Source organism: Pleurodeles waltl, chromosome 9 (assembly GCF_031143425.1).
Source record: "Pleurodeles waltl isolate 20211129_DDA chromosome 9, aPleWal1.hap1.20221129, whole genome shotgun sequence".
NCBI classification, from domain to species: domain Eukaryota; kingdom Metazoa; phylum Chordata; class Amphibia; order Caudata; family Salamandridae; genus Pleurodeles; species Pleurodeles waltl.
In genome coordinates, this window is record NC_090448.1 from 290,575,859 (window position 1) to 290,599,640 (window position 23,782).

The 23,782-nt window shown below is 48.1% G+C and overlaps 1 protein-coding gene across 1 annotated transcript in view; it reads left to right on the forward strand.

Annotated features, from left to right (window-relative positions):
* Positions 1 to 23,782, forward strand: part of RRP9 (ribosomal RNA processing 9, U3 small nucleolar RNA binding protein) — a 220,574-nt gene that overhangs the window by 134,579 nt on the left and 62,213 nt on the right. The gene's annotated exons all lie outside the window — the stretch shown is intronic.

Genomic DNA, 23,782 nt, shown 5'->3' on the forward strand with positions numbered 1-23,782 from the left:
CCACAAATTTAAACAAAGGGCAGCCTTTTCAAGACCCTGTGCCTCACGCCATTCTCACAACAGATGCATCAATAATTGGGTGGGGAGCACACCTCAACAATCACAGTATATAGGGACAGTGGGACAGCAAGCAAAAGCAGCTACACATAAATCACTTAGAGCTGCTAGCAGTCTTTCTAGCACTAAGAGCCTTTCAACCTCTTCTGGCTCACAAACACATTCTTGTCAGAACAGACAATATGACAACAATGCACTACTTAAACAGGGGGGAGCACACATCGCAGCTTTGCCTCCTAGCACAAAAAAATTGGCATTGGGCAATTCACAACAACATTCACCTAATAGCTCAATACATTCCAGGGATTCACAGTCAATTAGCAGACAACCTCAGTTGAGGTCACCAGCAAACTCACGAGTGGGAAATACATCCCCAGGTACTACACAAACACTTTTGTCAGTGGGGGACACCAGACATAGATCTGTTCGCCAGAAACCAAGCGCAAAATGCCAAAACTTTGCGTCCAGGTACCCACACCCTCTGTCCAAGGGCAATGCTCTATGGATCAACTGGTCAGGGATATTTACTTACGCTTTTCCCCCTCTCCCACTCATTCCATTTCTAGTCAAACTGCGTCAAAACAAACTCAAACTAATACTTCTAGCAACAACGTGGGCACGCCAACCATGGTACACCACACTGTTGGACCTCTCAATAGTACCTCGCGTCAAGCTCCCAAACAGGCCAGATCTGTTAATACAACACAAACAGCAGATCGGACACCCCAATCCAGCGTTGCTCAATTTAGCAGTCTGGCTCCTGAAATCTTAGAATTTGGCTAGCTAAACCTGCCAAATGAGTGTATGGAAGTCATTAAACAAGCAAGAAAACCTACCACTAGGCAATGTTGTACGACCAAATGGAAAATTTGTTTTCTATTGCCAGGCAAAACACATATCTCTGTTGGATGCGTCCATACAAGACATCATAGGATATTTACACCACCTACAAAAAGCAAATCTAGCTTTTTCATCCATCAAAATACATCTCACTGCAATTTCTGCTTATTTGCAAAATATATAGACAAAATCCCTATTTAGGATACCAGTCATTAAAGCATTCATGTAAGGTCTAAGACGAATCATACCTCCAAGAACTCCACCAGTACCCTCGTGGAATCATAATATTGTACTTACATGACTTATTGGCCCACCATTTGAACCCATGCACTCTTGTCAGAAACTTGGAAAGTAGCATTTCTAGCGGCAATCACTTCATTACGAAGAGTTAGTGAAATACAAGCTTTCACGATTCAAGAACCATTTATACAAGTACACAAACATAAAGTTGTACTACGCACAAATCCCAAATTTCTACCAAAAGTCATCTCACAGTTTATTTAAACCAAGCAGTGGAACTCCCGGTCTTCTTCCCATAGCCAGACTCAGTGGCACAAAGAGCACTGCATACATTAGATATAATAAGAGCTCTAATGTATTACATCGACAGAACAAAAGCATTCTGTAAAACCAAACAGTTCATCGCATTCCAAAAAAAACCATACTGGTAACCCAATATCCAAACAAGGCATAGCCAGATGGATAGTGAAGTGTATACAAACTTGCTACCTGAAAGCTAAAAGACAACTACTCATTACACCAAAGGCACACTCTCCTAGAAAGAAAGGAGCAACAATGGCCTTTCTCTGAAACATACCAATGACCGAGATCTGTAAAGCAGCCACTTGGTCCACACCTCATACCTTTACCAAGCATTACTGTGTAGATGTGTTAGCAACACAACAAGCCACAGTAGGACAGGCTGTACTAAGAACACTATTTCAAACAACTTCAACTCCTACAGGCTGACCATCGCTTTGGGGAGGATTACTGCTTTGTAGTCTATGCATAGCATGTGTATCTGCAGCTACACATGCCACCGAACGGAAAATGTCACTTACCCAGTGTACATCTGTTTGTGGCATGTTCCGCTGCAGATTCACATGTGCCCTCCCTCCTCCCCGGGAGCCTGTAGCCGTTTGTTATAATTAAAAATTGTACATATGTATACAAACATTCCGTTACTTAAACTTTGTACATACATCTCTATCCCATTGCATGGACATCTTTCAATTCTCACTCTATCACTCCTACATTACCCTCTGCGGGAAAACAATCAAAGATGGATTCGATGCCCATGCGCAATGGCGCCGAAAAGGTGGAGTCACTCGGTCCCGTGACTCAAAGACTTCTTCGAAGAAAAACAACTTGAAACACTCCGAGCCCAACACTAGATGGCAGGAACTGTGCATAGCATGTGACTCTGCAGTGGAACATGCCCAGAACAGATGTACACTGGGTAAGTGACATTTTCCATTTGTTGCATTGGAGTGCGTTCAATTGGAGTGGGGTAAGATACAGAGAAGGAAGCAACAGTGATAATGAAAAATGGAGAAGGAGATAGGTATTGAGATAGTTATTGTTTGCCACTAAATCTTTTTGTGCAGTAATTTGAAATGTAATTGTGTTTGTAGATGTTGATGGATACTGAAGAATTTGAATAAATTAGTGGGTTTTGTATTCTGTATAGAGTTTATAAAAGAGCTATTGGATTTGTAAATTGGTTTTGGTAGGTTTTATGCTAGTGTTGTAGGTAGTGTTTTTTTTTTAGAGTATGGTGTTGTAGGAGGAGTAGAGAGGAGATTAATGGTGTAGAGTTTAGTGTTATAATTTTGTGGAGTGGAGTGATGTGGCGTGGAATAGTGTGTAGTGGATTGATGTAGTAGGGTGGTTTGGATTGGAGTAGTTTTGGGTGGTAAGTATTGAGTAGAGTGGGGTGGATTGAAGTGGTTAGATTGGATGAGGAGGATTGGATAGGAGTGTATGTATTGTAAAGGTGTGTGATTGATTGTTTTGGTTGGATTGTGTAGTGGATTAGATTGTTTTGGGGTGGCCAGAGGATTGGCGTGAAGTGGATTTGGGTGAGGGTGTTTGCATTAGGGTAGTGTGGGGTATATTGAAGAGGGGTAGATTTGTTTGGATTGGGGTGGATTGGAGTATGGTAGATTGTTGTATTGGAGTGTTGCACTTTGGAGTGGGGAAGTGTGGAATTAAGTAATTTTGTTTTGGATTGGAGTGGGGCGGATTGGAGTGGGGCTTTTTTATTGGAATTGGGTAGATAGTAGTGGGATGTATTGAAGTGGCGCAGTTTCTTTGGACTCGGTGTGGGGTAGATTGTTGTGTTGTGGAATGGAGTTGGCTTATTCTTATGAATTGGAGTGGGTAAGATTGGAATAGGGCAAATAGTTTTGGTTTGAAGTGCTGTGGTGGAAGTTTGGCAGATTGTTTTGGATTGGAGTGTTGCATTTTGGTTTGGAGTGAAGTAGATTGGAGTGGGTAAGATTGATTTGTATTTGAGTGTGGTAGATCGTTTTGGAATGACATGGTGCAGGTGTTTTTGGACTGGAGGGGGGCAGAGTTGAGTGTAGGAGATTGTTTTGGATTGGAGTAGGGCAGATAGTTTTGGATTGGCATGGGGTAGATTGGTTTGGAGTTTAATATGTTGGTCTAGATTGGAGTGGGGAATATTTATTTGGTTTGGAGAGGGTTGAATTGGAGTGTGGTGAATTGGATTGTGGCGAGTGGCTTTGATTAGAATGTGGTAAATTGGATTGTTGTGTGGTGCTTTGGACTGAGTGGGGTGGATTAGTGTGTGATGTTGAAAACGAGTGGAGTAAGGTATATTGTATCGGTGTAAGGTAGATTTGAGTGGAGTGTAATAGAATGGAGTTTGGTAGGTTGTAGTGACGTTGGTTATTTTTAAAGTGTGGTAGATGAGTTGTTTTTGTTGGAATATTTTATTTGATGTTGGTAGTTTGGATTGTGTTGGATTAGAGTGGGCTGAATTAGGATACAGTAGAGTAGGTGCTCCGGGATAAGGTGGTTTTGTTGTGATTGGTGTGGATTGTAGTGTGGCAGATGTAAGTGGTTTGTTCTGGAGTGGGGCTTTATTGCAGTGGAGTAGATAGGACTGGAGTATATTGGAGTTTGGCTGTTTTGTTCTGTTTTGAGATTGGACTGTAACAGATCGCTATAGATAGTTAGAAATTTAAAGAGATTATGTATGAGAGTAAGTGATAGAGGAAAGTGGTTTGTGAAAATGCTGAACCTGAAATTATAGTGATAGAGAGAGTAAGAGTAACACACAGAAAGAAAGACTGAAGCATTTGTGATCAGAAATGTAGCAAAATATATAAAGATAGACAGTAAAAGAGAAATTATTGTTGTGCACTAAAAGTTTTTGTATACTAATTAGAACCTTGTTCATGTTTGTCACAGTTGATAGCCAATGAATAAGTAGAATTAAAGGGTTGTTTTTTCTTGTTCTGGAGCATATAGAAGAGCTATTTGTTTGGAAATTGTTGCATAGTGTTGCAGACTAGAGTATAGTAAGAGTGCAGTGGTGCAGAGTAGTTGGTGTAGAATGCAGTGGCATAGAGTGCATTTGTGTTGTGTAAAGTAGTATTGGGTGCATTGGTGTAAAGTGCTGTGGTTTAGAGTAGAGTGGCTCAGAGCACAGTGGTTCAGAGTTCAGTGGCACATAGAGTGCAATGGCATACAGTGGAGTGGGGGCAGGCAGAAATGAGTAGTGATTTAGAGTTTAATGGCGTAGAGTTGATTCTTTCAGAGTGGAGCAGTGGCATAGAATAGATTGTTTCAGAGTACAGTGAAGTGGCGTGTGTAAGGAAATGCCTCCTTGGCATGGTTGCCCCCTGACTTTTTGCCTTTGCTGATGCTATGTTTACAATTGAAAGTGTGCTGAGGACTGCTAACCAGGCCCCAGCACCAGTGTTCTTTCCCTAACCTGTACTTTTGTATCCACAATTGGCAGACCCTGGCATCCAGATAAGTCCCTTGTAACTGGTACTTCTAGTACCAAGGGCCCTGATGCCAAGGAAGGTCTCTAAGGGCTGCAGCATGTCTTATGCCACCCTGGAGACCTCTCACTCAGCACAGACACACTGCTTGCCAGCTTGTGGGTGCTAGTGAGGACAAAACGAGTAAGTCGACATGGCACTCCCCTCAGGGTGCCATGCCAGCCTCTCACTGCCTATGCAGTATAGGTAAGACACCCCTCTAGCAGGCCTTACAGCCCTAAGGCAGGGTGCACTATACCATAGGTGAGGGTACCAGTGCATGAGCACTGTACCCCTACAGTGTCTAAGCAAAACCTTAGACATTGTAAGTGCAGGGTAGCCATAAGAGTATATGGTCTGGGAGTCTGTTTTACACGAACTCCACAGCACCATAATGGCTACACTGAAAACTGGGAAGTTTGGTATCAAACTTCTCAGCACAATAAATGCACACTGACGCCAGTGTACATTTTATTGCAAAATACACCCCAGAGGGCACCTTAGAGGTGCCCCCTGAAACTTAACCGACTATCTGTGTAGGCTGACTAGTTCCAGCAGCCTGCCACACTAGAGACATGTTGCTGGCCCCATGGGGAGAGTGCCTTTGTCACTCTGAGGCCAGTAACAAAGCCTGCACTGGGTGGAGATGCTAACACCTCCCCCAGGCAGGAGCTGTAACACCTGGCGGTGAGCCTCAAAGGCTCACCCCTTTGTCACAGCACCGCAGGACACTCCAGCTAGTGGAGTTGCCCGCCCCCTCCGGCCCCGGCCCCCACTTTTGGCAGCAAGGCCGGAGAAAATAATGAGAATAACAAGGAGGAGTCACTGGCCAGTCAGGACAGCCCCTAAGGTGTCCTGAGCTGAGGTGACTCTAACTTTTAGAAATCCTCCATCTTGCAGATGGAGGATTCCCCCAATAGGGTTAGGATTGTGACCCCCTCCCCTTGGGAGGAGGCACAAAGAGGGTGTACCCACCCTCAGGGCTAGTAGCCATTGGCTACTAACCCCCCAGACCTAAACACGCCCTTAAATTTAGTATTTAAGGGCTACCCTGAACCCTAGAAAATTAGATTCCTGCAACTACAAGAAGGACTGCCTAGCTGAAAACCCCTGCAGAGGAAGACCAGAAGACAACAACTGCCTTGGCTCCAGAAACTCACCGGCCTGTCTCCTGCCTTCCAAAGAACTCTGCTCCAGCGACGCCTTCCAAAGGGACCAGCGACCTCTGAATCTTCTGAGGACTGCCCTGCTTCGACGACGACAAGAAACTCCCGAGGACAGCGGACCTGCTCCAAAAAGACTGCAACTTTATCCAAAGGAGCAGATTTAAAGACCCCTGCAACTCCCCGCAAGAAGCGTGAGACTTGCAACACTGCACCCGGCGACCCCGACTCAGCTGGTGGAGAACCAACACCTCAGGGAGGACCCCCGGACTACTCTACGACTGTGAGTACCAAAACCTGTCCCTCCTGAGCCCCCACAGCGCCGCCTGCAGAGGGAAACCCGAGGCTTCCCCTGACCGCGACTCTTTGAAACCTAAGTCCCGACGCCTGGAAAAGACCCTGCACCCGCAGCCCCCAGGACCTGAAGGACCGGACTTTCACTGCAGAAGTGACCCCCAGGAGTCCCTCTCCCTTGCCCAAGTGGAGGTTTCCCCGAGGAAGCCCCCCCTTGCCTGCCTGCAGCGCTGAAGAGATCCCTTGATCTCTCATTGACTTACATTGCGAACCCGACGCTTGTTCTAACACTGCACCCGGCCGCCCCCGCGCCGCTGAGGGTGAAATTTCTGTGTGGGCTTGTCTCCCCCCCGGTGCCCTACAAAACCCCCCTGGTCTGCCCTCCGAAGATGCGGGTACTTACCTGCAAGCCGACCGGAACCGGGGCACCCCCTCCTCTCCATTGAAGCCTATGCGTTTTGGGCACCACTTTGAACTCTGCACCTGACCGGCCCTGAGCTGCTGGTATGGTAACTTTGGGGTTGCTCTGAACCCCCAACGGTGGGCTACCTTGGACCAAGAACTGAACCCTGTAAGTGTCTTACTTACCTGGTAAAACTAACAAAAACTTACCTCCCCCAGGAACTGTGAAAATTGCACTGTGTCCACTTTTAAAGTAGCTATTTGTGAATAACTTGAAAAGTATACATGCATTTGAAATGATTCAAAGTTCCTAATGTACTTACCTGCAATACCTTTCAAACAAGATATTACATATTAAATTTGAACCTGTGGTTCTTAAAATAAACTAAGAAAAGATATTTTTCTATAACAAAACCTATTGGCTGGATTTGTCTCTGTGTGTGTGTACCTTATTTATTGTCTATGTGTATGTACAACAAATGCTTAACACTACTCCTTGGATAAGCCTACTGCTCGACCACACTACCACAAAATAGAGCATTAGTATTATCTATTTTTACCACTATTTTACCTCTAAGGGGAACCCTTGGACTCTGTGCATGCTATTCCTTACTTTGAAATAGCACATACAGAGCCAACTTCCTACAGCGTGGAATGGTGCAGGGTACAATGCAGTAGCATAGAGTAGTGGTGTAGAGCGTTTCAGGTCCTGAGATCGCCCCCCCACGACCGCAGCACCAACCTGCTGCCTCGTGCCTCTGTCCCCCGACCACGCTGCTGTTTGCGTGTTCGAGGCCCTCCTCCACCCGCAGGCGTCCTCCTGCGCCTCATCCCTGGTGTCTAGTGGGCTCTGTCTAGCTTCACTTGACCTGTGTGCCGCTTCCGCCGTCCTGTAAGTTGTTTTTCTCTTTTTTTCTGCGCCTCGCCGCCGGCGCTTCTGCCCCCGTTGTGCCCCCCTGATTGCTGTCTCCCGATCGTGTATTGTGACATTATTGTATTTCATATTGTGTGTTTTCTTATTGTGACTGCCTTTAATTTTGCTCGATTTCTGTGCTTTTTTTGCCCCTTGTGCGCTCCCCCAGCTCTCCGATCCCTGCCGCTGCCTCCCTGCGGCCCTGCCCCCCTTTCGCCCCCATTCGCCGCTCCCTCCCGCCTCCCAGCTGCTCCTCCCTCCCCCCTCCCTTCTTAATGGCTGGCGCTGTGCGTCCGCGCAGCGGGCGCGCCGCTTGCGCGCCAGAGGCATGTCCATCTGCGCCCGTCCGCGCCTGGACCGCGCCCAGCGCCACCCCCCCTGGTCCTCGCGCCCCCCGCATCCCCTGCGTCCGCTACTCGGCTAACAAACTCTGCGCTCTCAACCCCGGCCCCACCACTGAGTGCTTCTTGGCGTCCCCGAAGCACACAAAAGGACCTTTTACCTGCTGCACCTGCAACTTCTCCTGCACCAGAACGACAAAACCAACTACAAAAACCTCCAACCCTAACCACCTGAACTGCATCCTCATCAACACTCGCTCCGCACGCAAACACTCCATCGAGCTCTGGGATTTGCTCGACATCACTGCACCTGACGTGGCCTTCCTGACCGAAACCTGGTGGAACGATTCCTCGGCCCCGGACATTGCCATCGCTATACCGGACGGCTACAAAATCACCAGAAGAGATCGAACCAACGGAATCGGTGGCGGATTAGCCATCGCCCACAAAGCTACCCTCAAAATCCACACCCACACGGACGACACCCTCAAGACAGCCGAACACCTCCACTTCCAGATCCACACGGACCCCAACACGACCCTCAGAGGAACCCTCATATACCGCCCTCCAGGACCAAGAGCCCCCTTCAGCGACACCATTGCAGACCTCGCAAGCACCCACGCCCTCACCTCCCCAGATTACATCCTCTTAGGAGATCTAAACTACCACCTGGAAAATATCAACGACGTCAACACCGCTTCTCTGACCTCCAACCTCCTCAACCTCTGACTCCGCCAACTGGTCAACACTCCCACCCACAACGCCGGACACACCCTTGACCCCCTCTTCTCCTCAAGCGACCACATCTCTTTCAGCCACACCTCCGAACTCCACTGGACCGACCATCACTGCGTCCACTTCTCCTACAAGAAAATCACTGAGCAACACCGCATCCCTCTACCTCCTCACCGCCGCTGGGGTAAAGTCACCCAAGACCAACTGACCAGCACCCTCGTCATAAACCCTCCTCCTGACACGACCGACCCGAGCACAGCCGCCACCAACCTCCATCAATGGATCCTAGACTGCGCCAACACCTTAGCCCCACTCAAGAAACCCACCACCAACCTAGGAAAGAAAAAACCAGCCTGGTTCACAGACGACCTAACCGCCTCCAAAAGCCGCTGTCAGAAGCTCCAAAAAGAAATAGATCCTAGAACGCACACCCGACAACCTCGCCTCCCTCAAAAACGCCAACCGTGAACACCACCAACGGATCCGCGTCGCCAAGCGCGCCCACTTCACAGAACGCATCAACAACAACGCTCACGACTGCAAAGAACTCTTCGGCATCGTGAAGGAACTCTCAAATCCAAAAGCCAACTCCAACGACATCCCGCCCTCCCAGAAACTCTGCGACGACCTCTCCACCTTCTTCCACCAGAAAATCGCAACCATCCACGACCGCTTCAACACCGGCCCACCGCCAGACCCAACCCCCGACGTCTCCACCCACGCCTTCCGCCTCACCGCCTGGACCCAAGTGGACGACGCAGAAACCTCAACAACCATGAACACCATCCACTCAGGCTCACCAACGGACCCATGCCCTCATCATGTTTTCAACATAGCCAACGCCACCATCGCCCCTGAACTCCGCAAGATCATTAACCTCTCCTTCACCTCCGCCACCTTCCCGGACAGCTGGAAACACGCAGAAATCCAACCCCTTCTCAAGAAACCCAAGGCCGACCCCAACGACCTCAAAAACTTCCGTCCGATCTCTCTCCTCCCTTTTCCGGCAAAAGTCATCGAGAAGATCGTCAACACACAACTCACCCACTTCCTCGAAGACAACTCCATCCTGGACCCCTCACAATCCGGATTCAGACGAAACCACAGCACCGAGACTGCCCTCCTCGCCGCCACAGATGACATCAGACAGCAAATGGACAACGGCGAAACCTCGGCCCTCATCCTCCTCGACCTATCAGCCGCTTTTGACACAGTCTGCCACCGCACCCTACTGACCCGCCTCCAAGAAGCCGGCATCCAAGATAAAGCCCTCCACTGGATCTCATCCTTCCTCGCCGACAGAACTCAGAGAGTCCGACTCTCCCCATTCTGCTCCAAAGCCACCAACCTTATCTGCGGCGTCCCGCAAGGATCCTCCCTCAGCCCTACGTTGTTCAACGTCTACATGGCGCCCCTCGCTAAACTGGCCCGCCAACATCACCTCAACATCATCTCCTACGCCGACGACACCCAGCTCGTCCTCTCCCTAACCAAAGACCCTCTCACCGCTAAAACTAACCTCCACAAGGGACTAAAATCCATCGCCGAATGGATGAACAACAGCCGCCTGAAACTCAACTCCGACAAGACGGAAGTCCTCATCCTCGGGCGTACTCCCTCTGCCTGGAACGACTCATGGTGGCCCTCCGACCTCGGACCCCCACCCACCCCTGCCAGCCACGCAAGAAACCTCGGCTTCATCCTGGACTCCGCCCTCACCATGTCCAAACAGGTCAGCGCCGTCTCCTCCTCCTGTTTTAACACCCTTCAAATGCTCCGCAGAATCTTCAAATGGATTCCAACAGAAACCAGTAAGACGGTGACCCATACCCTCGTCAGCAGCAGACTTGACTACGGCAACGCACTCTACACAGGCATCCCAACCAAAGACATCAAACGACTCCAGCGCATCCAAAATGCTTCCGCCCGACTGATCCTCGACATACCCCGCCGATGTCACATCTCCCCTCACCTGAAGGAACTCCACTGGCTCCCTGTAGACAAGAGGATCACCTTTAAACTCCTCACCCACGCTCACAAGGCTCTTCACAACACCGGACCTTCCTACCTCAACTCCAGACTAAACTTCTACGCTCCCTCTCGTCAACTCCGCTCCGCCAATCTCGCCCTCGCCATCGTCCCCCGAATCCAGCGCAAGACCTCCGGCGGCAGATCCTTCTCCTTCCTCGCCGCCAAGACCTGGAACTCTCTCCACACACCACTACGCCAGACCCAGGACCTCCTCGCCTTCAGGAGACTCCTCAAGACCTGGCTCTTCGACCACTAACAGCAACCCCCCCCCCCCCCATCCCCCCCAGCGCCTCGAAACCCTGACGGGTACATAGCGCGCTTTACAAATAATGTGATTGATTGATTGATAGAGCGCAGTAATGTAGATTAGAGTAGTGCAGTGGCTTATAGTAGAATTTTGAGTGCAGGGATGCAGTGGCCTACAGTGCAGTGTTGTAGGTTGGAGTGGTGTGGTGTAGAGTGGACTGGCCTAGATTGGAGTGCTGTAGAGTGCTGTGGTGAAAATTGTAGTGGTGCATAGAGTGGCTTGATTTGCACTGGTATAGAATGGTACAGAGTTAGTGAAGTGGCGCAGAGTGCTGTGTCAGAAGGCAATAGTGCACAGAAGTTCACTGTGCTATAAAGTAGATTAGAGTGACTTGGAGTCCATTGGTGTAGCCTGCATTGGTTTTGTGTGCATCACTCTATACTATACCGCTCTACTGAAGAGTAGAGTGCAGTGGCTTGGAGTATAGTAGTGCAGAAAGGTGTAGAGTTGAGTAGTGAAGAGTGTAGTGTTGAAGTGTAGTGCGTTGTATAGTGCAGTGTTGTAAAGTATGGTGGTGTAGAGTATATTAGTGTAGAATGCAGTGGTAGAGTGGCGCTGATTAAAGTGATGTAGAGTGCAATGGAGTAGAGTATTGTAGAGTATAGTGGTGTACATTGGAGTAGTGCAAAGTAGATTGATGTGGAGTGTATTGGTTTTGAGTAAAGTGGTGTAGAGTGCATCAGTATAGAACAGTGTCGTGGATTGGAGCAGGGTAGTTTTTAGTGGCATAGAGTGAAATGGCGCGGAGTAGAGTGCAGTAGTGTGGAGCATTTTAGAGTAGATTAAAGTGGCATAGATCGCAGTCTCATAGAGTGCAGTCGTAGAGTAAAGTGGTGTAGAGTGGAACAATGTAGAGTGGTTTAATGTGTAGTAGTGTACAGTGCAATGGCATAGAGTGCAGTAGAGTGGGATAGAGTGCAGTGTTGCAGAGTAGTGTGGCGGAGAGTGCATATGTTTTGAGGAAAGTGGTGCAGCGTGCATTGGTGTACAGTGCACTGGCATACAATGGAGTTGTGTGGAGTGGGGTGTAGTGTCATAGAATGCATTGGTGTAGTGGTGTAGAGTTCAGTGGTGTAAAGTAGTGTAGAGTTCCTGTGGCAGAGAGTACAGTGTTGCAGATTAGAATGTTGTACAGTGCAGTGGCCTAAAGAGCAGTGGTGTGGAGTGCAGTGTCAGAGTACAGTGGTGTAGAGTAGAATAGAGTGCAGTAACGTAGAGTGCAAAGGCTGGGAAGTGGTTGGGGAAATTTATGGGGTTGCAATATGGGGGGGCAATTACCGAGCATGGCTGTGGGGGTGGGCTGGTTACACACTTCCAAATGACGGCACAGTAGTCCTAGCACCAGAGATTACTTTCCAGCCTAGGATATCTGATGAGCCGGCAGGGCAGGGGCAAGCAGTCGCTTGTCAGACTTTCTGAAATGGCAAGAATCGATCCAGGCCTTGAAGCTGTGGTGACTGGGGTTATTGGTGGCACCAGACACTGGACCTAATTACATGTCTTTGAGAACTGGGAGAATAGGTGTTGCGGTATGAGGGGTTGTGGGCAATATTCTGGCATTTGTGGGGTTGTTAGGCACATTTAAAGGACTCACAGTAGTCACTGCACCAAAGAGATTTCTTGCCAACCTACAATATCTGATGAGCAGGCGCAGTGCTGGTTCATTTACACTCTACATGATCATTTAAAAAAAGTTAATTCAAAACATTTCGGGAAGCATGTGTATGCGGTTTGGAAACCTATTTGTTTATTTTCCGAAAGCACACACGCTTCTCGAAACATTTTAAAAAGCATTTGGTATCTAGTGATAAGTGTGTGCACATTTAGAATGACTTTGTTTAATTACTGAGAAATGCATTCTGGGGAGGGGGGGTCACACACTTCCAAAGGACGGTACTGTAGTGGTGTCATGGGGGAGATTCAGGCTTTTTTGAAATGGCAAGAATCTATCCGGTAATTGAAGCTGTTGAAAGTGGTTGATGGTGACACCAGACACTGGAATTAAATGCACAACTTTTGAGATGGCCGGGAGAATAAGGGGGTTGCGATAATTGGGTTGGGGGGGGGATGGGGGGGGGGAGGGGGATTACCGGGCATATGTGGGGTGATGTACACTTCCAAAGGATTGCACAGTAGTCACAGCAGCATAGGGATTTCTTGCTAGCCTAGGATATCTAACGAGCCTGCAGGCCTAGAATGAGCAGTTGCTTGTGTTCACTTGTTATCGCGGTCCATATAAATACAGCAGAAGAAAAGTCCAGCACGATGCTTTTTTCCAAAATTTAAAAAAGACTTTTTAAATGCACACGCACTCTACCGTATTACTTGAAAACAAAGTATTTTGAGAACTCTTCAGGAAGCATGTGTGCATGTTTTGGAGACCCATTTGTTTATTTTTCGAAAGTGCACGTGCTTTCTGAAACATTTAAAAAATAAAAACACGTTTTCTAGTGATAATAAACAGTGCTTGCACGTGTATGTCTTTTTTTAATTATTGAGAAATGCATTGTGCTTAACTGTTCTGTATTTCTCTTCAGCACAAGTGTGTTTACAAAACATTTTTTTAAACTCTGGTTAGAGACAAATCTGTGCTGGGAAATGGCTTGGAGAATCAGGTGCTTGCAATATGGGATAGGATTACCAGGCACAGGTGGGGGTTTACACTCTTCCAAAGGATAGCTCAGCAGACCCAACACCAGAGAGATTTCTTGCCACCCTGGCATATCTGACGAGTCTGAGGCAAGCAGTCACTTGTCAGGCTTTCTGAAATGTCAGCAATCTATCCGGGCCACAAGGCTGTGGAAAGTGATTACTGTTGACACCAAACACTGGTTTAAATGCACATCTCTGAAATAGCTAATGGGGGTGATGCACATTTTCAAAGGATGGCACAGTAATCAGATAGATTTCTTGCTAGCCCAGCATATCTGATGAGCCAGCAGGGCTGGGGTGAGCAGTTGCTTGTGTGTGCTTGTTATCGAGGATAAGATGAATACAGAAGAAAACCAGCGTTCTTCCCTTGCATTTCAACACCGCTCTAACGAAGTTAGCAATAGCAGAGCAACCTGAGAAGATTTTTGGCCCCAATCAAGGAGCTAAGCAATGCCCTGTGTGCAGATGTTATGAGGGATGGCAGGGAAGGGGCCTGGAGAGAGGGAGAGAGGGAGAGAGAGACTAGATGAGAGGCTGTCCAAGTTTCACATCATTGCTTCTAAGTTTAACTACATTGTACCAGAAAGGGCACATTGTAGCTTTCGTAAGCAGTGATCTCTTTCTGTTGAGTGTTTCTGTTGTAAAATAAGCTTATTTTAGGAGCCAGAGGTAAACTAGGAGAGTACTAGAATAAAGCCAAAACAAATGTTGGTGACATGGTAGGAGGTAGAAGGAATGGAATGCTGCAGTAAAACGCAGGCAACTGGCTACCAGCCTAAAACACCCACAGTGAAACTGGAGCAGCAAAGATAACGGTTGTCCATCACAGCAACAGATAAAGAAACCAAAGTGGAATAGTACAGTAGTTGGTCACAGCTCTGCAACAGAAAAAGGAGGTAGAAAAAGGCAGAACTGACCACTAGCGAGCAATATTTTTTAAAGGACACTGCAATCGACAAATGAAATTGTTTTAAGCTGTAAGAAGTATACAAACAGTATACACAGGGTTGAACGCTTACACTCGACCTAAAAAAGACCTATGATGCACGCAGAGCTAATGCACTTAAAAAAACAATAATGCATTAACCCTGGCTGCGAGATGGTGTTTTCTAACAACGGTTTTAGCCAAATTGCACAGCACCTGCACTAATGCGACCTATTGGCTTTGCCAATGCTTGTTGCTTATTTGTAACCAAACCCTCACAGTTGTCCGTTTTGATACCTGGTCCTACCCTAAAACAGGCTCCTGTGAACAGGATCATCGCCTCGCCACAGGGGACCCAAGTTTCCTCACTCAACACCCCACCCCTGAGAGTTTGGTGGTCCAGACTTCCACCTCCCATTGCTGCCCTGCCAGGTTCCCTACAGCTCCTCTGGAGAGGGAATCCAAGAGGCTGGAGACACTTGGAAAATGTTTTCTTCTGCCAGCCTGACATTGCAGTCTGTAAACACCACTTGCTTTTTGTGCCACTACTCTCTGGGGAATTTGGTTGCGCAAGTGCTACCCAAGGTCCTGGAGGAGGTCCAGACCAAGTGGTAACAGATGGGAGAGATGCAGCAAAGTTCACAATTCGATGTGGACACGACTGACTTGCTATTTAGAGCAGTTTTGCCGGCAGTGGGCCTTAAGCACCATGCCTGGGTACATACTACTGGCTAATCGGGGGATGTCACGACTTCCTTGATGGACATGTCCTGCAATGGCTCCCATCTGTTCGAGAGAAAAAGTGGACTCTGTGCTTGTGAGATTTAAGGACATTTGGGCTGCGCCCCAGTTCTTGTGCTTATCTTCTGCCCCACCCTATCCTTAGTCTGCTTTTAGCCCTTTTCAAGGCTATGGAAGGGACTACCATCCACCCCAGTTCCTGCTCAGGCACCGTACTGCTCTTGCTCCCCAGCCTCTGCGCAGCAGAGTGCGCAGTATCCTCAAGCCACGTGGGTCAGGCAGCCAGGTCACGACAACCTCCCCCTTACCCCCCACAAGCCCCTTGCAGGTGCAGCCTTCAAACCCTCCTAATATGCCCTTGTACCATCATTAGGCTCCCAGTTGGTGGCAAGATATTTCACCACCTGCCCCACTGGCAGTCCATAACATCAGGTACTCCATCCCCTTCCTGACTACTCCTCCCTCAATGCCACCATCTCAAGACAGGGTGATGGAGGATCATCTTTTTCTTCTCTGCAATGAAGTTGCAGCTCTTGGCCAGGGGAGCCTTTGAGAGGGTCCTGATGCTAGAAGTAGGTCGTGGTTGCTAGTCCCGCTACTTTCTGGTGCTGAAGGAAAACTGAGGGCCTTGTCCTATCCTAGACCTGCGGGCCCTCAAGTACTTCCTCCAGAAGGAAAAGTTTAGAATGCTCACCTTGTCTCGGGCTCTGTCTGCCCTGGACCTAGGAGACTGGATGGTATGGTTTGACTTGCAGGATGCATATTTTCATATTCCTATCCTGCCTACCAACAGATGTTACCTGTGGTTCACAGATTGCCAAGAGCATTTTCAGTTTGCCGTGCTCCCTTTTGGCCTGACCAGCACCCTTTGGGTGTTCACTAAGGTGATGGCGGTGTTTGCAGCTTATCTGCAGCAATCAGGGCTGTCAGTGTTCCCCTTTCTTAGCGACTGGCTGTTGACGGTGGGCTCGCCCCAGGCTGTCTCCCACCTCCCGATTACGGCAAACCTCCTGCATGCGCTGGGGGTTCACTATAAACATGCTGAAGTCACACCAGACTCTCTGATGCCCCCTTTCTTCAGAGCTGTTCTGGAAATGGTGCAGTTTTGGGCTTATCTTCCTACGTGGCAAGTCCAGGATATTCAGTCTGATACCGATGTTTTGTCATTTATCCTGGATTTCAGAAAGAGAGACAGTGGGGCTGTTGGGACTTGGGGCATCCTGCTGGTGACAAATGCATGTTGGCTAAAGTAGACTCTGCAGTGCGACCTGAAGTTCAATAGGCACAGCATCAGTGGAATCTCTCAGACATGGTCCAGATCTCGGAGGGAACTGTGAAAGATCTGCAGTGGTGGTTGACAAACCACGATTGGGGTCATCCGAAGATCTCTCTCCCTTCCCCAACCAGATGTCACGATAGTGACAGATGCTTCACTCCTGGGATGGGGCCACCTCTGAGAGAGGTTGTAGGAAGTTGGCTCTATATGCACTATTTCAAAGTAAGGAATAGTATGCACAGAGTCCAAGGGTTCCCCTTAGAGGTATGATAGTGGCAAAAAGAGATAATACTAATGCTCTATTTTGTGGTAGTGTGGTCGAGCAGTAGGCTTATCAAAGGAGTAGTGTTAAGCATTTGTTGTACATACACACAGGCAATAAATGAGGAACACACACTCAGAGACAATTCCAGGCCAATAGGTTTTTGTATAGAAAAATATATTTTCTTAGTTTATTTTAAGAACCACAGGTTCAAATTCTACATGTAATACTTTGCATGAAAGGTATTGCAGGTAAGTACTTTAGGAACTTTGAATAATCACAATAGCATATATACTTTTCAAATAAAACACCTATAGCTGTTTTAAAAGTAGACAGTGCAATTTTCACAGTTCCTACGGGAGGTAAGTTATTGTTAGTTCTTGCAGGTAAGTAAACCACCTACGGGTTCAAATTGGGGTCCAAGGTAGCCCACCGTTGGGGGTTCAGAGCAACTCCAAAGTTACCACACCAGCAGCTCAGGGCCGGTCAGGTGCAGAGTTCAAAGTGGTGCCCAAAACGCATAGGCTTCAATGGAGAAGTGGGTGCCCCGGTTCCAGTTTGCCAGCAGGTAAGTACGCGCGTCTTTGGAGGGCAGACCAGGGGGGTTTTGTAGGGCACTGGGGGGACACAAGTCCACACAGAAAGTACACCCTCAGCGCGGGGGCGGCCGGGTGCAGTGTGCAAACAAGCGTTGCGTTTGTAATAGGAATCAATGGGAGACCAAGGGGTCTCTTCAGCGATGCAGGCAAGAGGGGGGGGCTCTTCGGGGTAGCCACCACCTGGGCAAGGGAGAGGGCCTCCTGGGGGTCACTCCTGCACGGGAGTTCCGATCCTTCCGGTCCTGGGGGCTGCGGGTGCAGGGTCTTTTCCAGGCGTCGGGATCTCAGAGTCAGGCAGTCGTGGTCAGGGGGAGCCTCTGGATTCCCTCTGCAGGCGTCGCTGTGGGGGCCCAGGGGGGGACAACTTTGGTTACTCTCAGTCTTGGAGTCGCCGGGTAGTCCTCCCTGTAGCGTTGTTTCTCCACCAGTCGAGTCGGGGTCTCCGGGTGCAAAGTTGCAAGTCTCACGCTTCTGGCAGGAAATACAGTTGTCTTTAAGTTGCTCCTTTAGAAACAAAGTTGCAGTCTTGGGTGAACAGGGCCGCTGTTCTCAGGAGTTTCTTGGTCCTTTTAGAGCAGGGCAGTCCTCTGAGGATTCAGAGGTTGCTGGTCCTGGGGAAAGCGTCGCTGGAGCAGTTTTCTTCCAAAGAGGGGAGACAGGCCAGTAGAGCTGGGGCCAAGGCAGTTGGTGTCTCCGTGTTCTCTGCAGGGTTTTTCAGCTCTGCAGTCCTCTTCTTCTTAGGTTGCAGGAATCTGAGTTCCTAGGTTCAGGGGAGCCCCTAAATACAGAATTTAGGGGTGTGTTTAGGTCAGGGAGGGCAGTAGCCAATGGCTACTAGCCCTAAGGGTGGCTACACCCTCTTTGTGCCTCCTCCCAAGGGGAGGGGGTCACATTCCTATCCCTATTGGGGGGATCCTCCATCTGCAAGATGGAGGATGCCTAAAAGTCAGTCACTTCAGCTCAGGTTGCCTTAGGGGCTGTCCTGACTGGTCAGTGACTCCTTGTTTTTCTCATTATCTCCTCCGGTCTTGCTGCCAAAAGTGGGGCTGTGGCCGGAGGGGGCGGGCAACTCCACTAGCTGGAATGCCCTGTGGCGCTGGAACAAAGGGGGTGAGCCTTTGAGGCCTTTGAGGCTCACCGCCAGGTGTTACAGCTCCTGCAAGGGGGAGGTGATAGCATCTCCACCAAGTGCAGGCTTTGTTACTAGCCACAGAGTGAAAAAGGCACTCTCCCCATGTGGCCAGCAACATGTGTCGAGTGTGGCAGGCTGCTAGAACCAGTCAGCCTACACAGGTAGTTGGTCAAGGTTTCAGGGGGCACCTCTAAGGTGCCCTCTGGGGTGTATTTTACAATAAAATGTACACTGGCATCAGTGTGCATTTATTGTGCTGAGAAGTTTGATACCAAACGTCCCAGTTTTCAGTGTAGCCATTATGGTGCTGTGGAGTTCGTGTTTGACAGACTCCCAGACCATATACTCTTATGGCTACCCTGCACTTACAATGTCTAAGGTTTGGCTTAGACACTGTAGGGACACAGTGCTCATGCACTGGTGCCCTCACCCATGGTATAGTGCACCCTGCCTTAGGGCTGTAAGGCCTGCTAGAGGGGTGACTTATCTATACTGCATAGGCAGTGTGAGGTTGGCATGGCACCCTGAGGGGAGTGCCATGTCGACTTACTCGTTTTGTCCTCACCAGCACACACAAGCTGGCAAGCAGTGTGTCTGTGCTGAGTGAGGGGTCCCCAGGGTGGCACAAGATATGATGCAGCCCTTAGAGACCTTCCCTGGCATCAGGGCCCTTGGTACCAGGGGTACCAGTTACAAGGGACTTACCTGGATTCCAGGGTGTGCCAGTTGTGAAAACAAAAGTACAGGTTAGGGAAAGAACACTGGTGCTGGGGCCTGGTTAGCAGGCCTCAGCACACTTTCAAATCAAAACATAGCATCAGCAAAGGCAAAAAGTCAGGGGGTAACCATCGCAAGGAGGCATTTCCTTACAGAGGTGCTGATCAGAGGACTCTGTTCTCCGGTGGAATCCAGCCTCAACATCAGTTTGCTGGAGTTGTGTGGAATCCAGCTAGCATTAAAGGTCTTCCGAGCTTCCAGCAAGGGGAGACTGGTGCAAGTATTCATGGACAACACCACTGCCATGTGGTACTGCAACAAACAGGGCGGGTGGGGTCTTGGACCCTATGTCAAGAGGCCCAGTGTCCATGTACATGATTGGAACATCAGGGCATTTCTCTGGTAGTGCAACACCTGGCGGGTTCCCTGAATGATGCTTCTGCAGATGCTTAGTGGATCACAAATGGCATTTCCATCCAGGGGTGGCAAAAGGTTTCTTTTAGCGGTGGGGAGAGGCTTTGTTAGATCTGTTCACCTCCACCAAGGTCGCTCAATTTCACCAGTTTTGCAAGCTGTGACACTTCATCCCGAGTGGAGCTCAGGCCTCCTGCACGCCTTTGTGCCCATACCACTCCTGTCCAGAGTACTCAAGAAGATCAAGAATGACTAGGCCCAAGTTACTCTGGTGGCTCTGGATTGGGCACAGAGAGTCTGGTATCCTGAGCTACTGTGCATGGCATTCGATCCTCCGATCAGGCTGCCCCTTCAGGAGGATGTTTTGTCGCAGGGGAGGGTTCGCCACCCAAACCAGTCTAGTCTGCCTTCTTGTGTGTAGATTGAGCGGCAGCAGTTGACCGCCTTTGACCTTCCTCCAGAAGTCTGAATTGTTATCTTGTCAGCCAGGCTTTTCTCTGTTAATAAGGTATACACCTGCTGTTGGAAGAAATGTGTGGCTTGGTGCTCTGACTGAAATGTTGATTCCCCTTTCTGCCCCTCTTTCTCAGGTTCTTCTGTTCAATCTATCTCTTGCCCAGCAGAGCTCTGGGTACTCTTAAAGGTTATCTTTCTGCCATCTCTGCATTTCTCAGATTGCCTGATCAACACTCTCTTTTCAAATCCCTATTGTACATCGATTCTTGAAAGGTTTTGGTCGTCTTTTTTTTTTTTCCCCCTTCTCTTTTATCATGCCTCAGTGGGACTAAAATCTGGCACTTAGATTCTTAATGTGTGCTCCCTTCGCCACTGTCCCCTGTAGTTGCTTGCCATCAAAATGGCTTTCCTCATCTGCCCGACGAGACAGTGAGCTACAGGTCTTACCAATTAAGCCACTGGATCTATCCATTCATCCTGACAAAGTAGTGCTTTGATGTGGTCCGTCTTTCTTATGAAGGTGATCACGCCCTTTCATGTAGGTCAATCCATCACCTTGCCTACTTTCTATGCTCCACCTCACTCTTCCAAGGATGAGGCAAGTCTCCATCGCCTGGACCCCAAGCAAGCTTTGTCATCGTACCATGACCGCACACAGGAATTCCGGGTGGATGATCAACTCTTTGTGGGGTATGTGGGAGATAGAGTTGTGCTGTGCAGAAGAGGACCATCTCAAGGTAGGTCGTGGTCTGCATTAAAATCTGCTACGCATTGGCCAAGAAGCAACCCCTTGAGGGCTTGCATGCTCATTCCACTAGAGCCAAAGCTGCGACCATTACATTAGCTTGTGGAGTTACAGTCCTGGAAATCAGCCGGGCAGCAACGTGGGCCTCCCTGCGTACATTTACCAAACACTACTGCCTGTACAATCTGGTCCGTCTTGATGGCCATTTTGCCCGCTTGTCCTACTGGACTTCCTCATCTGAAATTGGGCTGCAGGCCCACCTCGAGGGATGGTGTTGCTCGGGTATCTATTCTAAAGTAAGGAATCGCAGCTAGAAGTCTTTCAGATGAACAAGCTACTAACCTTTGGATAATTCCTTATCTAGTAGAGACTACATCTAGCTGCAGATTCCTTACCGGCCCACCCATCCTCCCTGCACTGCAAACGTATTTCTAGGAACAGGGCTCTATCTCTTTCAGGGCCATAGTTATCCATACCAGTGGTCCGCGTTCTTCATAGATCCATGCTTCTGGCGTCGAAAGTCATGAAAAGAAAATGACGTCTGATTGCGTGGGTGGTGCCTATATGTGCTGTGGATGTAACTTCTAGTGCGGACAAGACACGCAGAGCTGAACAGGGCCACTTACCGCCATGCATGGATATTGGTCGTGAAATATCTACTGGATTCAGCCTGGCTCCTGATTTAATTCTAAGGTAAGGAATCTGCAGCTAGATAGTCTCTGTGAGGTAAGGTATTACCAAAGGTAAGTAACTTGTTCATCTATCTTTCTCTCTATCTGTATTTAGAAAGAATGTCTACCTAAAAAAAAATCTTGTAGCTTGCTGCATAAGCATCACTATATTGTGCATCAACTGTATAATAGGAACAGGCTTTGCTTTCAATAACTGTTGTAAATCTACACACACAGCTGAGATTTCTCTTTCCAGATCATTGAGTCTATGGAATGTCCTGAATCTTACCTGATTAAATTCAGTCGAACACTTACTATTCTTGGGTGATAAGAGAGCTGCCCTAATAATTCTCAACCTTGATAAAGTGGGTCAAGACATACTCGAGTTGATTTATCCTCAACTAAAATTAACCAGGAGACACTGGGTCAGATTAAACATCATGAAGAGTGCCCTGGACACAGTAATTCTCTATATGACCCCTCTCATGCCTCCTGTTAGGTTTGTGTGCCTTCCGCCATAGGTATTCAAACTATTCAAGTTCCAGACTAAACTGATAGATTTTTCTTTCCTTATTAGAACTTCAGTCAGTGGACCATGCTAACATCACCAAGTACTTGGATCATACATTTTACTGGATTAAAGTTGACCTTACATGATGGGAAACCTTGGCGGACATCCTAGTTCTAGGAAGAGCAGAGTCCGAATCATTGCCTTTTCAACCCAGAATGCACTGTACCTGCTCCTTTAGTTCCAAGTTCTTCGTCCCCTACAAGAAGTGTATAGGAGCAAAGTGCTTGGGTACTTGCTGCAACTAGAGGCCAACTATTTACCATTTACGAACCTGTGGTTGGACATGCACATCCTGATTAAACAGTGAGTTTATAGGGATCACAGATTGTAGGATGCACCTTCCCAGAAACCTGATGGGAAATCTTAGCTTTATGAACTTCAGGAAACAGATCTGTTCACGGTGGCTTTGAAAAGAGCATCAAAAGTGCAGGCAGTAGTGACTGAGGTATATAGTATTGGATATAGTAATTTCCCTACATCTCAACTTTTTTTTTTTTTTTTTTTTAAAGCACTCTGAGGTGGCGAAAGCATTTTTGTAAAACTTCCAGATGAATAAATACCATCCTGAACCCTTGTTCGGATGTATAGACTCAAATGATTTTTCTGAAGAAGTCTAGAAGATAGTCACTGCTACTGTTAAACATTCATGGGTAAAGCACTAAAATGACAAGCCTATGTGGATGTTTTTGCCATTTGCTTCCAGGTGACGCACAATAATGGCTACGGCCTGGCCTTGTATTCAGTAAGTTTTCTCAACTCACTGGTGTGACTCCTTATGTTCGAGATGATTCTCAGAGGACTCAGTTCACTGTAGTGCTGCATCCATCTGCATGTTTTCTTTTATGACCCGTTGTGTGGCCAGCATCATTGCACTGTTTTCTGGAAATAGAGAGACCAAAGTAAACCCACACCTGTGAGTTTCCTCAGTGCTTCTTGTTTCGTAACTCAAGACCTTGAGTCCTTTAAGAGTAGGAAGGAGGCAATGGGTAACTTCTTAGTTACATCATACCACCTTTTAATTTCACTTGCTAAGGCTTGGGGGCACGGACACTGGAAAGTAATTGCACATGCACTAAGATCTTTTGCCTCAAACCAGTTTCTCACATTTAACCAGTACTAAGGCCCAAGAGACAAAGTGCTTCAGCAGTATGCATATTAGGACACTGATACTGTTAGTCGTTTTATTTACACTCCTTTATTCTGTTACAGCAGAGGGGCTTCAGTGGTTTGTTTATTCCTTAGTCATGTTCCCTGAGTGTAAAAACCACAACAGGTGCAGTATTACAGCACATTTTGTTTTCCTGTTGCAATCTTTGCTTTGCTCACTGAATTGATGAAATTGTAGTCTTGCTATGCCTTCCGTTCTCCAAGTGGAAACTGACCTCAAAGAAGCAGCTGAACCAAGAAGAGCTAAATTCCTGATCTCTGCAAAGATGTTGCAATTTCTCTCCTTTGAGAGACACTCAGTGTTCTACCTCTGGTTGGTGCTCGTCATAATGAGGGTATGCTACCTTCTATTTTG